Source organism: Crocodylus siamensis, chromosome 8 (genome assembly GCF_052110815.1).
Source record: "Crocodylus siamensis isolate JL-2025a chromosome 8, ASM5211081v1, whole genome shotgun sequence".
NCBI classification, from domain to species: domain Eukaryota; kingdom Metazoa; phylum Chordata; order Crocodylia; family Crocodylidae; genus Crocodylus; species Crocodylus siamensis.
The window spans coordinates 21,978,068-21,997,745 of NC_143402.1; positions in this window are offsets into that span (position 1 = coordinate 21,978,068).

Sequence of the window (19,678 nt, forward strand, 5' to 3'; positions counted from 1 at the left end):
TCTCAGGCCTAAAGGGCTCCTATACAAGGGCAGGGAGCTGGCTCCAACTTGCTGGAAATCCAGTGCGTTGGAGCAGACATGATTAATAGAGTCTGCTGGAGCATGGAAATAAATAGCTCCAGCAGACTCTGGCATCACATGTATTAGTGTCCGGGACACTGATACACGTGATGCTCTGGCACTTTTAATGAAAAACACTTGCACCCACCTCCCCCCCCCACACCTCCTGGAGCACCTGTAAGAATGCCCAAAGAGCCTCTGGCTGGTCCTACCTGGACATGACAAGAGAATCAAAATCCCTTTCTATGGAAAACATCATCTTGAAATAGGCCAGTTTTTTCATCCCAAACTAGGAGGAAAAGTCAAAATGTGAAGTTGCTTATGGGAAGGGCTGTTTCCAGATGTTTGGAGCAATGCAGTGGAATATTTGGGTTTGTGGTAACTTTTCCTAGAAGGTAAGACTCTTCTAGGAAGGCAGCTGGGTCCTGTCACTTTGATTTTCCTCAAGAAAAATTGACATTTTTGACAACATTTAAAATTTTTTCTCAAAAAAAAATGTTTTTTGCAAGAAAGGCACTTCCCACTGGAGAAGCATCCTAAAAGAAAATTCCCATCTCGTGCTAGTCTTATTACCATCTCTTTTCTTCCCTTCTACAGCCCATCCTCCCACAACTGTCACTCCAACCTGTGTATCCACCCCCTCCCTCTGACCTTTCACATCTTTCTCTGGCTTAGACATACAAAATAATCTATAACAAATAAACCCATAGTGCCCAGCCTCTGGTGTACTGTGCACATGTGGGATTTATTTATTTATTGTAAGGGAACGCAGAAAACTTAAGGTTTGCTGCTAACAATTCACCATGCATTCCCCCCACTTCAAAAGCACATCAACCCAACTTCCTGTTAAGGAGTCTGGAAAATGTAGTGCAAAAGTGATTTCCTGTTTGCAGAAACACTATAATTAGGGCTATGACTAGAAATTATTTCAAATGGTAGGGGCAAGATGATCAAAAGCACCTAATAGATTGAAGAGTGCAGTTTCTATTGCTAGTCAGAGGGGTGGTAAGGTTCATAAGCCTACTAGGACCATTTCTAAACCTCTCCCTAATTACTTGTATTATTGCATTGCACCCCTTGATCCCTTCATTGCCTTGTCCACTCCCTTTGCATCAGTCCCCCCCCACAACTTTAGAGGAGCTGTGTGGCTGAAAAGTGATATTGGAATCTGTGTGGATCTGTGCAGTCTCCTGAAAACCTGCACAGCAAAACCCTGTGTGTGTGGTACTTTGGTGTGCCAACAGACTAAAGTACCAGGTGCCATTTTAGTGGCTGCCTGCACATTAGCGAAAGTCTCCTGAGACCTAGAAATGAACCTGATTCAATAGAAGACAACATCTATGATAAACTAGAGAGAGATTAATGTTCAAGATGAATTATAATCCAAGCAACTTCTGTTCACCCTCTGTGTTTCAGACAGATCTTGTGCTGTACAATGTCGATAGATGCATGTGGAATCGCTAGATCTGTTTGCCTAAGAGCCACAAATGATTTCATGCATGCGTGCAATCCATTGAAACAAACACCCGAGTCAAATGGACATTCTTTCTCTGCATGATATAGCTAGACCCTGGGGGGATATTTGTGAGATGAAGGTCTCATACATGTTGTCACCTGCATGTAGTTGGTCCTACCTGAGAATTGTTTAAAATGAAAGGGCACATTTTGATGACAAAACAGATATTTCCCCAGGACAACACAGGCAGGAGGCAGCATGTTTTGGCCCCACCTCATCTCCTGTCTGCAGCTGAGTGTGTTAGCACTGGCACAATAAAATCCACTCTGGTAACTGAGCTAGAGGGCAATGGGAATAGAAGAGCATGCAGTAAGTCTCATGGTAGCCCAAGGACTGGAGAATTGTGAGCCTCCATGTTCAGACGTTAGAGGTAATATCAATCAAACTCCTTGGAAGTGAATCTTGGTCACTCTAATGATTCTTCCTCACCCTCATATCAGACCCTCTTTTGTTCTTTCCCTGAAATGCACCAAACATCTGCATGGATATTGATGGTAAATTATATAATAATATATATTTTTGCAACAATGCTGATTAATAAATGGTTGCAAAAATGGACCTATTAGTTTGGTATGTCTGGATGTTGCCAGCCAGGGTATGGGGTGGGAAGGAGGGGAGGGGGAAAGCTGTATTCAAATGGAGCAGAGCTGAGGGAGGTGGCTCTGGGGTGGGCCTCAGGTAGTCTTGTCAGTCCTCTAAATTTGGTGATAGGAGACTTCTTGGATGAGGGAGGTACACAGGGTAAACCAGAGATAGGGGAAAAGCAAAGAGTATAGGTCTCAATGAAACAGCTGTGAGGACCTTCACAAGAATAAATCATTCATGGATGCCTGGTGATTAGCTGCGGTGAGGTCTCTGGGCTTCTCAGAAGACTGGGGAGGTCTGCACAGACACAAACCCAGAAGGATACCAGAACAAAATGAGGAGTAATTCTGTATTTGTGCCAGGGCTGCTCCCACACCTTGACCCACTGTCTCCTTTTTGATCTTCAGCCCCTGACCAGAGAGCAGCTGGCATGGGGTGGGGAAGATCCACAGATGAGTCAACCCAGGTGGTGTTAGAAGCAGCTGCGTGGACGTGACGCACAAGGGACTGATTGTAGTTGCCAGCTTCCCAGCGTCGGACTGAGCATTTGGAAGTGAGTGTGTGTGTGCGTGTTGCAATTCCCTCTCTGGCTTACACACACTCAGTATAAAATGATGACTACAAAGCTTCCAGCCTGAAGCCTGAATATTGCCTCGTGACTCCATTGGCTCCCATGCTTTGGAACAGCTAGTGTACTCGCAGGCTGGCAGCTCCAGCCCCTGGTACAATTCCAGGCTGGCACTTCCATTTGTCAATGCTGTAAATGATTTATTACTAATTCCACAGAGACATCACTGCATAGTCCCAGGAATGAAAGCACGGGTGGAATTTCTGCAAACCTTGCGTACAAAAAAATTCCACAAAACAATGATTATGCTTTCACCAAATTATTGTTTTGGTAGAGTTTGACGTCAGCACCAGGACTGATCACAGCAAGACTCATCATAGAGATTTGCAGTGTGAGTCATAGGAGAATTTCTACAGGTCTCAGCGCAGTTCCTAGGGGAAGGGTATTAATATCACAAAAGCCATCATCGCCATCCCTGGCAGCAGGCTCATCAGAGCACTGTCGTGACTGCCTCGGGAAAGAGGCCAGGGACTCAAGGGACCATATTGATCTTTTGCGTCATTATTGCCAATCCACTAGCTCCTCTGTGGATAAACCGAGGGCCTCAGTATCCAGGTATCCATCTGACACCTTCTAATTGCAGTATGTTCACACAAATATACTTTAGGAAATGCAAAAGAAGTGAGTTTACCGTAAGATTTTAAAAGAAGTGAACAGTCATTATCTCTTTATCAAAGCTGTCTGAGGGGACAGCAATTTTGTTTCACCGTAATTTTTGGATTTTCCCAATTTTGGATTGTTCCACACCTAAATTAAAATAAAACATGCTGTGTGCTTGCTAAATGGAGTTACTTGAAAATGTCCATTTGATACATCATAAAAAGTTGCTTCTTCAGTTTGTCTGCCCTTTTTATGTGATTATAGAGCCCTGAAACTCAGAAACCCTTCTCCTGAAAACTAGCATGGAGGTGCACAATTGGTCCAGCTCCATGAAACATTATGGCTTGGATGAAACAGCATAGTTTGATGACATTTTATAAGAAATTTTCCAACCTGGTCTAATTTTTATTGTTAGTTATGTGGAATGACTGAGGAGTGTGGCACATTTTGGAAAAGAAAGAAATCTGGGGACAAGATTGTCCCAAAGTTCTTCTCAATTCAATTATTATTATTTACCTTGGCAGCACCTAATAACAGAAGCATTCATGTCACGACCCCTGTCCGGTAATATCTGTGCCTTCTGCTAACACTCCAAAACACAATTTTGACCCTCAGAAGTACTAATATGGAGAGACAGTAGAAAACATGGAGGGCATAATGTAAATCCAGTTAAGTCAGTGGGATTGTCCAGTGATTAATTTAGCTTTGTAGGTCTCTATACTGGTAAAAAAAAAAAAAATGTTTATCTCTCTTCCAGTTTCTTTTGGTTGGAAGAGCTGTTGGTGAATTCTCATACAGAATCTACATTAAAAATATGTGTAAAACACAGCTCATATGCTTGGGACAGCAGAAATTCCAGCCAGGATCAGCCTTGCGAGAACCAGGGCCCTTGTCACATGTTCACCTGTAAGAGTTGCAAGTCATTCGAATGTAGTGACCTATTCCAGTTAGGAGATAACCCCCCACCTGAAAAGGAACACTTTTCAATGCCACAAAGGCAATTAACACACACTACACTGCTTGAACATGCAACTGCTTGTGTTTTAATTGTACTTAGTTAAGCTGAACATGTGACACCACTCTTAATGAAAATGGCACTTTCCACACCCAGCACACCTCCAACAGCTGCCACGTTCCTTGTAAGAGGTGGCATCATAGCAGTGGTGGCAGAAGAAATCTTTCTGTATCTAACTTGTACTTAGTTTAAAAAGTTTGTTTGAGTGCTTTGAATCTCTGGATAAAAAGAAATGTCAGTCATCATATACACTAGTCAACCAGGAGTTATGTGCCATCTAGACCATTCATAAGTCTTCTCATGGTAATATGAAACATCTGAGTCAGCTTCTCAGTACATTTTTAGAATCAATGAATCCAAGTCCCCAGGCAGATGTAGAGACCCAGATTCATATCTCTTACATAAGTAGAAATCTAGACTGAAATTATTAACTTCAAAGGAGTTTAGATCTATGCCAGCATGCAACCGAGATGAGAATTTGGCCCAGAGAATATCTGTCAACTGGACAGTATAGTGAGGTATAGAGGGTCTGCAGGCATGCAGCCAGCCCTCCCAGTCAGCTTAAGTCTGTATTTCCACACACGAGTGCTATCGGGTGATGCAAACTCCAGTCTCTGCATCACTGTAGCCAGTTACTGTTTCTTTCACAGTATTGTGTCCTCACTTTGGCAGGCATTGATTCTCACTATGTGCCAGCGCCTTTTTCTCTAGACTTGCATTCTCATGGCTCACTGCATACTGAGCTTGGACTGTGTTTTAAGCACAGCCTTCATCAGTCAAGAGAAGAAAAAGGAGATGAAAAATCATAAAGACTAAGTTGAGTGACCTTTCTTGCTCTTCAGTAGCTCTGCCATGTAAGCTGCAAACTGGCAGCTCCAACCCACATGATCTAAAGTTCAAAATGCTCAGAGTGTGTGCATGCGTGCGCGTGAGTGTGTGCTTACTTGTTCAAGGCATTTTGTACCCTACAGGGGATCAACTGTGACAAAGAACAATTATAAATAAATGTCTTTCTTTTCACTGTGACCCAAACAGACCCGGTGGTGTTGAGCCGTGCTCAATTATTCACCCCACATTAGACAAAATGGCATACGTGAACCTGTGCATTTGATTGTGGCAGGGTCAGATGGATGGTGTAAAAATGGTGACACTGATTCAGTCTGAGAGGGTCAAATCGGTCATTGCTTGCTGAGAAGAGGCTAAGCGAGAGAGCTGGTGAATCAGGGAATAAGCTGGAGGAGGCCTTGCTTTCTCAGGATGCATATACAGTGCAGGAGGCTATAGCCTGAATACGGCCTGCTCATGCAGAGTACCACGCAGAAGTATCCAGAGAGGTATGGGGAGGAAAGGGAGGATTAGTTTTCTCTTTAGACATCCTTCCTCACATCCTCCATAATACAGGGATTCTACAATGCATGAGGGGGAAACCTAGACCACAACCTTCTGCCTGGGGATAGGAATCAGGTAGTGAATATATGGGTGTGAATTCACTGGAGGAATATTTTATGGTAGGCTTGATTTGAAAAGTGAAAGTTTTGTTCTCGGTTTCATTTCTTGTGTTCATGTTATAGAAGCTGATATCAAAGCTGACCCCAGAGATTGACCTCCTGGCTGACAGCCCCATAGAATAGCCAAGAAAAGATGGAACAGGTGTAGGCATTGACTTCTCTTTTCTCACTTGCATATGGTCCCTACCTGACAGGGTCAGGGCCTCGTTGGTATGGACCTGGGGAGCAGTCAGTGAGGAGGTGGCTGGCAGAACTACTTACCACCCAGGGTGTATATGTCCTGTGGATAAACAGAAGACTGTAGACTCCAAAGCAGGCAGTTGAGCCTCTTTCAACCATGCCATCAATATGGGGCGAACTCTCCTCTCCCCAACTTAACCTCATGAAGGGGCGGGAGAAGGGAAGCGAGTGTTTGGAGTTGTTTGGCACAAAAGCGAGTAAGCTGAAGACTCTGTCAAGCTCTGTAAATATTTATCAGATGAATTAGAGCAGGAGTTTGAAATGTTAGACAGCTGAGAAATGAGTGTTTTAATAATTCTCCTGATAAATTAAAACTGGGGCGGAGGGGAACTGTTTGGAAAGCTCAGTATTAGAGGAGCTTGGCTGATTTGGGATGCAGGGATGCAGCTGTTGTTAGGGCTGGGCTTATGCTTGTTGCTTTGAAGCTGAGCAACAGCTATGTCTCCCAGCAGCCAGTTCTGCGGTGGTCAGGAGCTGCTGTGTAGGTGTTATCATCATCTATATGGAGGGGATGGGCTCCTCCCTGTAATTCAGGGTCCTGAGTCTCACGGTATTAGCTTCAGAGAGGAACTGCAAAGGTTAAACCGACAGGGCCTGATTCTCATCTCACTTGCACTGATTTGAATTGGGAATTACTCCATAGAAGTCAACAGATTTCCATTGGTATAGGACTACGGTAGGACCAGTATTATGTCTTAACCACTAACACAAAGTCCAGACAGACTGCAAGTGAATCAGAGCATCTGGACCAAATTTCTCTCTTTTACATTAATGGAAATCCAGGGCAATTAATGGATTTACTTCTGTTTTACATTGGTGTAATGGCCCGTTACATACAGACTGAAAAATGACAGGGAAAAGTCAGGCTAGGTCCCAGCATTTGGGCCTAGAATTCATTCTGTATCACAGTTGATGGCATCAAGCCTTCTGTACCCAGTTCATCTCAACTCCCTCTCCATCCCCAATCATGTATCACCAGGTAGACGAAATGGAAACAAACAAACTGCACCTACACTTGCACTGTCCCTTTAAAGCTACTGGGAAACTTGCTTAAGTCAGGATCTCCCAATCTGAGCTACCAGCTTCTGGTGGAGGTAAAATCAAATTCTGGCAGGGGACACATGCTCCCAAAGCCAGAGCGTGGCAGGTGAGTGCAGGAGAAGCTACATATTAAGTATTTTGCTTTCAAATGTATTGGCAAGTTTGAAGCCTGCATGTAGAGTGATTAATTACTGGAGATCTTGGAAGGGGGTTTTAATGCTATTATTTAAACAAAACTTTTCAGTTCCCCTCTAAAGGAGACATCTGGGCACAATGTGGCAGGCAGGGAAGAGGCAGTGTGAGCAGAGATGATCACAAAGAGAAATATATACAGGAAAAAAAGCCAGTAACTATGGAGAATTCAATAGACAGTCTCCGACCCCTGTGTCTCACTCACAGACCAATCTTTACAGCTCTTAAGTTTTCCTTAGATGAGCATTTGTCTCTCTTGTCTCAGGTGGTGGTGATTGGTGGAACAGTCTATTGCCTGCTGCTTTTAGGCAAAAGCCATCTGACGGCACAGAGGGGCTCTTGTGGGATTTATATAAAACAACCCCAAGGTTCATTTTATAATTGTGGCAGCAACTCTTCAATGCTGGCTAAGAGTGAGGAAGAAGCACAATAGACAAATAGTTCTTTAATTGTGTAAAAGAGCTCAGGATCCTTCAGGATGACAGGAGCTGCCATACAGAAGAGCTTAATTCATGCATTTATGATTGTTTTGTGCTGTTCTTATCTTGGCCAAGAGTCCGCAAGTTGGCAGGGCTTGGTCCTTTAAGATGAGGCATGGCCATCAGTCTGATGAGGCCTTTCGGTTTGTGTTCTGTGGGGCACGTTTTGGGCACTGCACTGATCCTGGGCACTGCACTACGCTGGTTCTGGGCACTGCACTGGCTTTTGGTGGGATTCTGGGGGGTACCAGTTGGTAACAGAGCCCTGCTGCCCTTTGCCCTCCCTTACTTCCCTGCAGCTTCCAGGCTAGAATAAATATGACAATAAAGCTTACTAGGGTACTCTTATGGATGAAGTAGTGACAGTAATGACACTGCTGAATCAGTAAGACCAAGAAAATGTTGAAGGAATAAACCCTCCTGCCTCAGGTCAGAACCAGCCTTCACCTGGGATAGGGAAGAAAAGTCCCCTCTGGGCAAGTTACCCCCTTGAAATTCATTACAGGATTTCTTACATTTTTTCTGCATAATCTTATGCTGGGCTGGGCACCATCACACACAGGCCACTGGACTCACAGGAGTTCTGGCTTGAGCCAGCATGGCAAAGCCTATATTATCTGAGTGCTGAGGCGAGACGGAGGGTGGCTGAAATGAAGGGATAAAGGAAAGCATTTCTTATTTATTTGTCTTTTAATGCTTTGCCATATCCACCTTTCAGGAAATTCCCGTCTGCCTCTGAATGGCCAGATTCTTTCTTGGGCTCTGCACACAGGCTCCACATGGATTCATTTTCCTCCTCAGTAATAATAAATCTGTTAGTGAAAGCGTCTGCTGGAGGTGTCTGCTCTTCGATAGAAAAGCCTCCATCGCCTGCACAGGATGTCCGTGTCAACAGCTTGCAAATCCTGCTCCCGCTCTGGCTGAGGAGGGTAAAGGGGCTCAGCTGCATTCCTGTCTGCTTCACACATGAGCTTCATTCTCAGGGGCGGTGCAAGAAGGGGGTTTGGGCCTCGGATGCAGAGCCTTTCGCCTCCCTGTTGGGATGTTTATTAATGCACTGTCAGTAGATGGTTTCCTTCAGGGCCGGGAACACTCTCCGTGAACTTCACCAGCAGCCCAAACTGTGCTGCTCAGGCCTCTGGAAACTTCCAGTGCATCAGTCAGTAGCAGCTTTGGTGACGGCCCTGTGGAAAGCCTCCGGACAGACAGACATATAGATACGCTCGTCACATATCAGTGCAGGAAAAGGGAGAAGACCTAGTCCGAATGAAAAGTGAGCGCAAGTACAAACCTGTGCCCTGAATCTCAAAGCACCTAAAGGAAAAGGCACGTCATTTAACACCAATATTACCAACCCCAAGAGTTCAGCAATCATAAGCAAAGCTCTGAAATTCCTGGTCTTAAAAACGTAATGCATTTTAAATCTTTTTTTATTTACCAGCTGCTTTTTTTGAGCCTTTGGTGAGTCATATTTTCAGTCTTTGTAATGGTTAGGGCTGGAAACTTGGGGTTTTATTTAACTGAAAGCCAAGAGTCTTACACAATCCCATTACTCCTGGAGCTGGCGCTTTATGACAACTTATGAATATCAGGAGGCCTGTGATAAAATCATGAGAGCTGATAACACTGTTTCCACTTCTTTAATGCAGTGCAGATGGCTCCCCCCACAACCCTATGTCAGCCGAGTAGAAGTGCAGTCTGAATGAGGTTAAAAGCAGGAACTGACAATGAAGCAAGTGCTCTTTCTGGGATGGCGCTGTGGGTGGCGTGCTGTAGGGCTGGCAGGCATCTAGAGTGAGAGCTATGAAGGCAATAAAGAACTGGGCTTTAAGACTGTGCTGTCTCACCTCATTCATTCAAATAACGCTGATGCTTCACTACAGTGATTTTTCATTTTCGTGCTGCCTGTGTGTTTTCAGGTTGCCCCCATGACTAAGACTAGAAGCACTGAGAGACCATGATGAAGCCTGCTCTCGTGATACCTCCAGAGCAAGTGCTGGAAATATTTGGGCTGCATTTGGCATATGCTGAGTCCCCTTTTTGCACCTTCAGCAGCTGAAAACTCTCCTGATGTGGCAAAGGACATGTTGTTATCCATTGTCCTCTCCAAGCACTGACACACAACTTCCTATCTAGAGGGATTTTTTTTCATAGACATCAGGGCTGGAAGGGACCTCGGGAGATCATCGAGTCCAGCCCCCTGCCCAAAGGGCAGGAAGTCAGCTGGGTTATAGGATCCCAGCAAGATAAGCATCCAATTTACTCTTGAAGGTGTTCAGTGTAGGTGCTTGAACCACCTCTGATGGCAGACTGTTGCAGATCTTGGGGGCTCGGACAGTAAAGAAATTCTTCCTTATGTCCAGCCTGAAACGGTCTTGCCAAGCATTGAAGGGGAAGGGAGCACAGGTGGAGTGCTCTGCACTCTTGTGATCTAGGGCCTTTCTGGGTTGCCATAACACAGCCCCAAGGATCAAGAAGATGATCCAGAAAGGCAACAGACAGCTAATATTCCCCTTGCTGTGCCAAGGGTCACTGAATACTGTCCACCCTGTTGAACGCATCAGTCTGTCCTGAAACTCTTAATACAATCGTCTTCCCTTGCCACCTTAGTGATCCTTTTTCCATGCAATGTCTTCTCCCTCCTGCCTTTCCAAGTCATTTCCTTCTTCTAAAAAACACCCCTGCTAAGGATTAGCTTCTCCTAGGTTGCCCACAGAAAGCTGACTGTGTGATCTAATCCCTGACCCTTTTCTTTCCTCTGCACTTCCCAGCAGGTTCTCTCTTATCTTCTGGATCTACCTTGTCACCTGTGAGACCTTTTGGAACAAGAGATATTTTTATTTTACTTCATGTATAGCACAGAACAAATGCAACATGACTAATACTAAATATGGGCTCACCCTGTACACTACATAGCACTCATCAAGTTAGGGTAGCTACGAGATGAATGCAGACTTCAGGGTTCTCTTTTAACCAACACCCCAAACATACAAGGCTTTTACTCAAGACTGTTTGGGACACTGACACTGCATGTATCCTTAAAGATTAAATCAACTCAGCTCCTCCCTTGCTTCTGGCTCACCTAAGAATCAGAGGGGAGACAGACTGTTTTACCTAACTCCAGTACCTAGGTCATTCTGGAGTTAACCAAAATGGCAACTTGGCCCCATTGGAGTGGTTCCAGAGTGGCTGTGGTGGTAGCTAGAAAAGAGAAAGGGTTACAGGTTTATGTACCACTGCTGTGCCTCTCCTGTGGAAAAATAGAGGACTTCAATCCACCAGGCTGTCAATCTAGCACCTTTTGCAATCAGGAAAAGAAGAGAAAAGAAAGAAAAAAGAAATAATATCACAAGAAAGGCCAGTTCCCCTGCTGCGTCCACAGTATGAATCTTGTTGTAAGAGATAGTAAAGTGGCATAACAGGTGTTCTAGGAGATAATAAAATCTCACTATCTAACGCCCTCACTGGCGTGCCTGAGAAAAGATAAGGAGATAGAAGAAGTTGTTTTCTAACGGCCTAAATCAATATTTATTATAATGAAAAGCAGAGATTGATATCAAGAAGGGAGATAATAATAAAAAAAAACAAGACTAAACTTATTATTCCTACTTATTCCCCGGGAAAAAAAATCACCAAAAACAGCCTTTGTTGATTTCTTTAGCTCTGTAGAAATAGCTTCCTCTGATATCCTCACTTAGATTTTTTCAGACACCCTGCTGAGGTTTTGATGTTAGACTTTCATCAAGAATATTAAGCATGAAATCTAAACATTATTTCTGGTTTCTGGTGACAGCTGAAGAAGAGAGAGAATAAGGGATAAGAAGGGACATTGGGCCAAGTTGCTAGGAAAGTTGGAGAACCTATTGGGGAGGAGGACAGAAGGATGGGGATGAGGAAGCCCCTCACAGCAGCTATTCACATTAGGGGTTGCTGAACTTTTTGAGATAAAAGAAAAAACTGACTCAAACTTCAAGGCTAGGGACAGACATTACACATCAACTGGTTTAAGTGATCAGAAACTGGTTTAAATCTGTAACAGAACAGATCTTCAGTGCTCATAAATCAGTTTGAAAATGGCAGAAACCAGTTTGAGATAAACCTGGTTGAATGAAGTATCAGATTTGGCTCAAACCAGTTGATGCAATGTCTGTCCCAGACCCCTTGCTGGTTTAAGATAAAACAGACAGCCCCAGCATCCCAGCATAGTTTCATAGTTTCATAGTAGCTAGAGTCGGAAGGGACCTAGGTAGATCATCTAGTCCGACCCCCTGCCTTAGCAGGAAAGAGCACCGGGGTCAGATGACCCCGGCAAGGTGCTCATCTAACTTCCTTTTAAAAATCCCCAGGCTAGGAGCCTGCACCACTTCCCCTGGAAGCTGGTTCCAGGCCCTAGCCACCCTGACTGTGAAGTAGCGCCTCCTAATATCTAATCTAAACTTACCCTCCGCCAGTTTGTGACCGTTATTCCTGGTCACTCCTGGCAGCGCACGGGGGAACAGGGACTCCCTCAATACCTGCTGATCCCCCCTGACCAGTTTGTAGCAGGCCACAAGGTCTCCCCTTAACCTTCTCTTGTGGAGGCTAAACAGGTTCAGGTCCCGTAGCCTATCCTCATAAGGCCTGCCCTGCTGACCCCTGATCATACGAGTGGCCCTCCTCTGAACTCTTTCCATATTGTCCACGTCCCTCTTGAAGTGTGGCGCCCAGAACTGGACGCAGTACTCCAGCTGCGGCCTGACCAGTGCCGCATAGAGGGGGAGGATCACCTCCCTGGACCTGCTCGAGATGCATCTGTGGATGCATGACAGGGTACGATTGGCCTTCTTGACTGCCTCCCCACACTGCCGGCCCATGTTCATCGTGGAGTCAATGACGACTCCAAGATCCTTTTCCGTCTCCGTGCTGGCAAGAGGGGAGTTCCCCAACCTGTAAGTGTGGTGCCGGTTCTTCCTCCCCATGTGCAACACCTTGCACTTATCAGTGTTAAACCCCATCCTATTCTCATCCGCCCACCGTTGCAACCTGTCAAGGTCAGCTTGTAGCCTATTGCACCCTTCTAGTGCACCCACATCCCCCCACATCTTAGTGTCATCAGCAAACTTGAACAGGGTGCTTTCTACCCCCTCATCCAAGTCACTGATGAAGATGTTGAACAGCGCGGGCCCGAGGACCGAGCCCTGCGGAACCCCACTGCCCACGTCCTTCCAGGTCGAGAAGAACCCATCCACTACCACCCTCTGGGTGCGGCCCTCCAACCAGTTGGCGACCCATGCTCTCTGGACTGAGTGGGGCTCTCTGCTTTCTTAATCGGTTAATAAACATTGAGTTAGGGGTGATAAACCTTCCCTGCTGGGCTGCTTAGGTATGGGGGGAATAATCAGAGCATCCTGCTAGGGCCTGGCCATGCCCCTCTCAGCTCAACCCAGTAGAAGTCAAGGGAGGGCTGCTCTAGTATCCCCTGGCTCCTAGCCTCAGCTGCTACAGGCATGTCCCTCCCTTTCCAGGATGTCTGTCTGGGTTACAGACTGATTTAGGCTAGCCAGGTTAGACTAGCATGCAAAGACTGAATCAATTCAGGCTCAGGCTTTTTAAATGTCTGTCCCTAGCTCAAGTGAAATTTAGTGTTGTTGTTATGGATGTTGTTTATATCACAGTGACAAAGAGAAGGCAGTGTAGAGGCCAGGAGACTTGGGTTCTGTTCCTGGTTTGGTCACTGATCTACCCAAGAGGACCTGAAAGCTTACTTGCCTGCCACTAGATCACATAGATCTCAAGTTCTGTAAAAGGGGGAGAGGCACTACATCAGGGATGGGCAATTATTTGGGCCTGGGGGCCACATAGGGAATTTGGATCAGCTGTCATGGCCTAGATCAGCAACCCTCCCCTGTCTCCCCCACAACAACTCACCAAAACTCCCTATGGAGTTATGGGCGGGCAGGAGCTGTTCTCAGGAGTGGAATGGGAGGGGCAGGAGAGCCTGGGATCACATGCCCCTGCCCTCTAGAGTGTGGGGGATGTGTGTGTACATCTGTGTGTGCATACAGTGGCAGGGGTGTGTGTGTGTGTGTGTTCAGCACAGCTCCCCAGGAACTGCAGTCCATGCTGCCCCTGTAGTGCTCTGCATGGGCTCAAGCTCTACCCTCAGCCTGCACCACGCTCCTGCCGGTGCCCACAGCCTGGCTGGGTGCTGCTCCGCACCCCCTGCCTCCAGTTCTAGGATCTGGAGTTGGATCCCTGCACCCCTGCTGGGAGTAGCTCAGCATGGAGCAGCAGGAGTGAGAGGAGGAGCTGCTGCTGGAGTGGGGTGTAGGGCAGCATCCGGCTGGCTGCAGCCACCTTGGGAACAGTCCATTGGAAACTGCTCATGCTCCTGCCTCAGCAAATGGGGCTCCAGCTCCAAATCCTGGGAAAGCAGCTAGGAGCTGAAGCCGGAGCCCCAGCACTGTGGCAGGAGCCACCTGGCTGAAGCTGCTTGCCCATCTGTCTAAAACAGTGTGGTGCAGCATGGCGTGGTGCAGCAGGGGCAGGAGAAGCTTTCAGTGGGCTGTTCCTGGTGTGGCTCCAGTCAGCTGGGTACTGCTTTGCACTCCCCCACCTCCAGCAGCAGCTCCTCCTCTCGCTCCTGCTACACTCTGCTGCGCCACTCCTGGCAGGCATGCAGGGGACTGGCTCCAGAGCCTGGAACTGGAGGCAGGGGGCACAGAGCAGCACCAGGCTGGGCTGTGGGCACCAGCAGGAGCATGCCACGGGCTGCCTCGTTGCGAGTGGGCAGAGCTCAGCTCTGTGTAGAGCAGTGTTTCTTAACCTTTTAAGTAGCAATTATCCCCTAACTTCTGAAAATTTTAGTAAGTACCCCAACACTCAATTTTCCAGGAGATTTTATATTTACAGAGTAATTAGTGTGCCATATGTTGGAAGAAGGGCTTTGTATATAAGGCCAGGGGTGCACAAATCAAGTATGTACCTGGGCTAGAGGTGATGTTGGCCAAAGCTAGGAGGGCTGAACCCAGTGCCACACAAAGTGTGGCAAGCCAAATTATTACTGGGGAATTTAAAGTTCTGCACAGTGCCTGGCACACCAAATTTTTTGCCATAGTTTTGAGAGGAGGAAGGGGTGAGAGAGAGAGAGAGAGAGAAAGAAAGAGAGGAAAAAAGAGGGCGAGAGACAGAGAGAGAGTGTTGGGGTACACGTGTACCCCCTGCCTGTGTCTTGCGTACCCCCAGGGGTACCCGTACCACAGGTTGAGAAACTATGATGTAGAGCACCACGAGGGCAGTGTGAACTGTGCAGCCTGGGGAGCTCTGCTGCACATGTCACCCCTCCACCTCTCCTCACCCACAGCAGTCTCCCAGAGTCCTTGGCCCCCTGCAGAGTGCTGGGGCTCTGGCTTCAGATCTGGCAGCTGGGAGCTGAAGCCAGGACCTTGTGTGCTGGAGTAGGAGACACCCAGCTGAAACTGCTCACTTGATGTGGCACAGTACAGTACAGCAGGGGCAAGACCAAAAGCATAAATTGCTGCTGGAGGTGGGGGGCACATAGCACCACCTGGCTGCAGCTGCACCAGGAACAGCCCTGGCAGAAGCTGCACGCTGGCAAGGGCCCAGGCCAGCAGGTGCCGATGGGAACTCAGTGCAGGCTGCCCCAGTGCAAGTGGGCAGGGCAGGGCATGGCCCCATGTGGGGTGCCACAAGGGCAGCTGCAGGCCAGATCCAGTCACTTGAGGAGCCAGATTAGGCCCGCAGGTCACATTTTGCCTACCACTGCCCTACACCATTGGTGCAACTTGTTTTTCCCATTTGTTTCCTGCTCAGCAAAGCTAGTATACACAAGAGCAGCTATTGCAGACGTACTGATGGAAAACTTCTCCTCCATACTGGACCTCTTTTTTGGTGAACTCTCTTAAGGATCAGTATTTTCTCCAGTTCTTTTCCACTTACATGTAGCCTTACTGTGAATCTGTCAGACAACACAGACTCAGGTTCTAGCAGCATGTAGATAACAAATAGCTTTACCTAGCCTTCACCACATATGATATAATCATCCCTTTATTACCAAGATGGACAAGTGTTTGAATGAGATCAGAGCTCAGATGATGAGCAGCTGGTGAAGTGGAATCAAAGCATGGCAGAGGTAAGGCTGGTGGGCAGAGGAAAGCATTTTGAAGAGTTATGCAGGCAGATTGTAGCCTTTGGCTGAAGATGTGCACCCGTAATTGGTCAGCTCAACCCATGGTTTAGGACTACCTTCAGCAAACTGTCACACAGAAGTATCTTTAAGTAATATTTTCTGCCTTCTGTGGTGTGCCACAAGAATCTGTTTCAGCCTCATGGTTCATGCTTTCTTCATCTCTTGGTTGGACACTAGCATTGGGACATGCTAAGGAAACTCTATCTAGCACATCAGCCTCACAGGCTATTGTAAGCACATGAGACATAGTCTGTAGTTTCTACTTAGGCTTCTCATAGACTATTAAATGAAATACGTACTCTGGGTCCTTAAAATTATTGCATGGCCTTGGGTTATCCAAAGCACTGCTTACAGCTGCTGGCAGAAGCCTGGGGCTGACAACTGGCAATGGAACTCTTTATAATAGTGGTCAAGTGTCTCCGTGCAGGTGACGGGACTTTCCTAGCGCTAGTCTAAGGCTGTAGAATGAACTGCCAAGGACTATCACAAGCCTTTGCATCTTTTGCTCTCATAGCATGTTTATACGACAACATGTATGTTAAAAAAATCTCACCGAAAGAAGATATCGCTTCTCCCTGTGGAGAGAGGATAAAAGAAAAAACAAAACAGATGTGTAATCACATCATTTAAGGTGCTACTAGAAGATGTTCAGATACTACAGTGACAAGCTTAGCATAAAGTCCTATATGAGTAGAATAGGAGAGCTTTACAAAGCAGAACCTTATTTGAAGAATAGTTACTGCCTAGTTTCTCCTTTTGGGGAAAACCGGAGAAATTCAACTCAGGCTCGGAGCACACAATCCAACATGGTGTTCTGGGTGTGATGAGATTTAAGAGGTGGATTAAAGGCTAATACAAAACACCAGAAATTTGCCAGTCCTCTACAGTACTCACAGACTGCACCCGATATCCCCAGTGTTTCCATTAATCACTGTAAGGAGAAGCAGTGACCAAACAAGAACAAGGTGCCTGCTTAACAAGATGAATGCAAGCAAGAGGAGAAAGCCTTTTGATTAATCAATAAGCTAAATCACTGTTCATTAAATTCCCATGATTCTTGTCTTTCTGTAATACCAACAATTAACTAATTGATTCCTTTGTGTACAGTACACCCCTTTTTACTACTATTTTCAGTAAAACATTTGCTAGCTCATGTTTCCTGTCTCACATTTACTTAGTTATCCACATTTAATCTCTCTCACAGCACTTCTGAAAATAAACACTGTTTCAGGAACAATGCTGGGATTTGGTTACCATTTCTCGCAGGGAGCTGGTACATCTTGACGAATGGTGCTTTCATATAATTCAATTAACCTAACCCACTGCTATGCCATGGAGCCTACTTTATTCCTTTACTTGTTTGTTTGGTTCTTCTATTTTTAGTTCTGTGCAGGGAACCCCCTCCTTTTTTCTCAGCTCCTAACTTTACTCTCCTTCATATTTCAGAAGCCTACAGGCTTAACCACACTTGCATATTTCATCCTTGTTCACTGGACTCTTCTGAAATATGTTAAAAGCTCCAGAGTTTGCTCCTTCAAAGAACTTGAAGCTCGCCCCTTTTTCTCAAAGATTAATTGCTGGGTTTTATAGCTTCAAACACTTGCAGTTACTTTCTCCAACTACTATATTTCTACCTAGGAACTTTTTAAGGATTAGAAGTTACTGTGCCTTTCCTGAGAATATCTCAGATCAGCCTGTGCCCTGACTCTGTCAGTGGTAGGAAGTGAAAGCTTCTTAAAATATGCTGAAAAAGTGCACTAAGTAGTAGTTGTTTTATTGTCTCACAAGCCATTCAGATCATGTGTAATTCACAAGAGCAATAGATTATTTTGCTAGCTGCCAGCTCTGCAATTGCCAAGTGGGTTCTTTCTTACTCCTACATCATCTCTAGAAACCAAGGGCCAATTTCTGATCTTGGTCCCATCTGTCATAGCTTCACTGAAGCCCATAGGATTGCTCCTGGATGTAAACTGGGGTAAGGGATGTGAGAATCAGACCCGAGGTCTCTGCCAGCAAATGTTAGCTGACGCTGTTGTGGATAATGTGTGAGGCAGGACAAGATTCCTGTTCAGTTTGCCAGTGCTATCCTGGCTCTGCATGGCTGAGAGAAGTAGAAGCAGCCAGTATTTATATCACTTAATAAAGTAATCCTGCTGTTGCCCACAAGTAGTAGATCTACTGAGTAAGAAGTTTCCATTGTTCCATAGACACCCCTCTCATCTTAACTGCACTTTACATTTCTCTTACCTCCCCGTCCAAAATTCTCCCTCTGAGTTGGTCAAGAAAGCCAAGGTGAATACAGTTTAGTTAGGGACAAGGATCTCCAAAAGCCTAATAATCTGTGGAAGGACAGATTGTTTCCCCATCTGCTAAATCATTTCTCTGATTGCCAGACTGTTCCACCAGTGAGTGGAGTGAATTCATTAAAAACACAAAGGCAGAACCTGGCATTTCTCCTTCCCTCCTCCTCCTCCTTGTCTAACAGAAGGGGTGTTAGTCCTTTGGAAGGGCAGGACCAGGTACAGAAATGTTACCTACAGAGGCAGAGAGGAAGCCAAAGGGCTTTGTGTAGTGGCAGGAAGGGTTCTGTGCAGTATCTTAAAGAAGGCAGATCAGGGAGAAGATGGAAGATGTATTGAAGAAACTGGCTCCTGGAGTGAGTCCTGGACAACCAAGGTAGCCGGGGCAGGTAGGCTGGAATAGAACTAGGAAAAAGATGGAGATGTGTCCAGTCCTCTCCTTTCCCTCACCAGTGCTTCAGGAAGAAAAGGTGATAGAAAAAATTGGAGGATCATGGTATATAAGGCAAATTAATCTTCTTCCCATATTGACTGACCAAGCCAGGAAGAAATGTGCTCAACTGAGAATAGTTTTCTCAGAGAAGTGGTGGATAGTCCTTCATTTGATTTATTTAAAATTATGTTGGGCAAACACTGGTGGACACAGTCTAGAGCAGTGGCAGCAAACCCCTTTTGGCAAGTATGCTACCAGTTAGCCCTGCACCCTCTCTGAGGGCCACTCCAATCCCCTTCCCTTGCCCAATCTGCTGCCCTGCTTCCTGTCTCCAGCCCTGTGTGCTCTGGCTGATCTGCTGCTCTGCTTTCTGTTTCCTCCCCTGTGCTCCTTGCCCAGTCTGCCACTGTGCTCTCTGTTCCCTCCCCAGGGCGCCACATGCCACACACAGAGGCTGCCCATGCCACTTGTGATACCTGTGACACAGGTTGGCCACCCCTGGGCTAGGGGACAGTCCTGCAGTGGCCAGCTGGAGGAGGGGAGAGAAGAAAGAGATGGCCCAGTGTAAAGTTCTCCTTGCCAGGTCCTATTGATCAGATTCTTTGCTGGTGCCGATGGGGAAAACACCACTGTCCCCACTGGCACCAACTGAGAATCTGGCTCTGTGCATCTAGGGCAAGCCGAGAGATTTCAGAAGGCTGACATGTGGCACGTTTTCCATACAGGGATGTTTCTCCCTCCCCAATCCTGCTGTTGGGAATTTGCCTGCAGCAGGATTAATGATGATCCAATGTGCACTCTCATTAGGAGGCTGTTCCCTGATTTGATGACCTTTTCTCCTGTCATGAGGGGGTGGGGAGAGGAATCTGGAGAGCATTGCATTTGGCCTCACC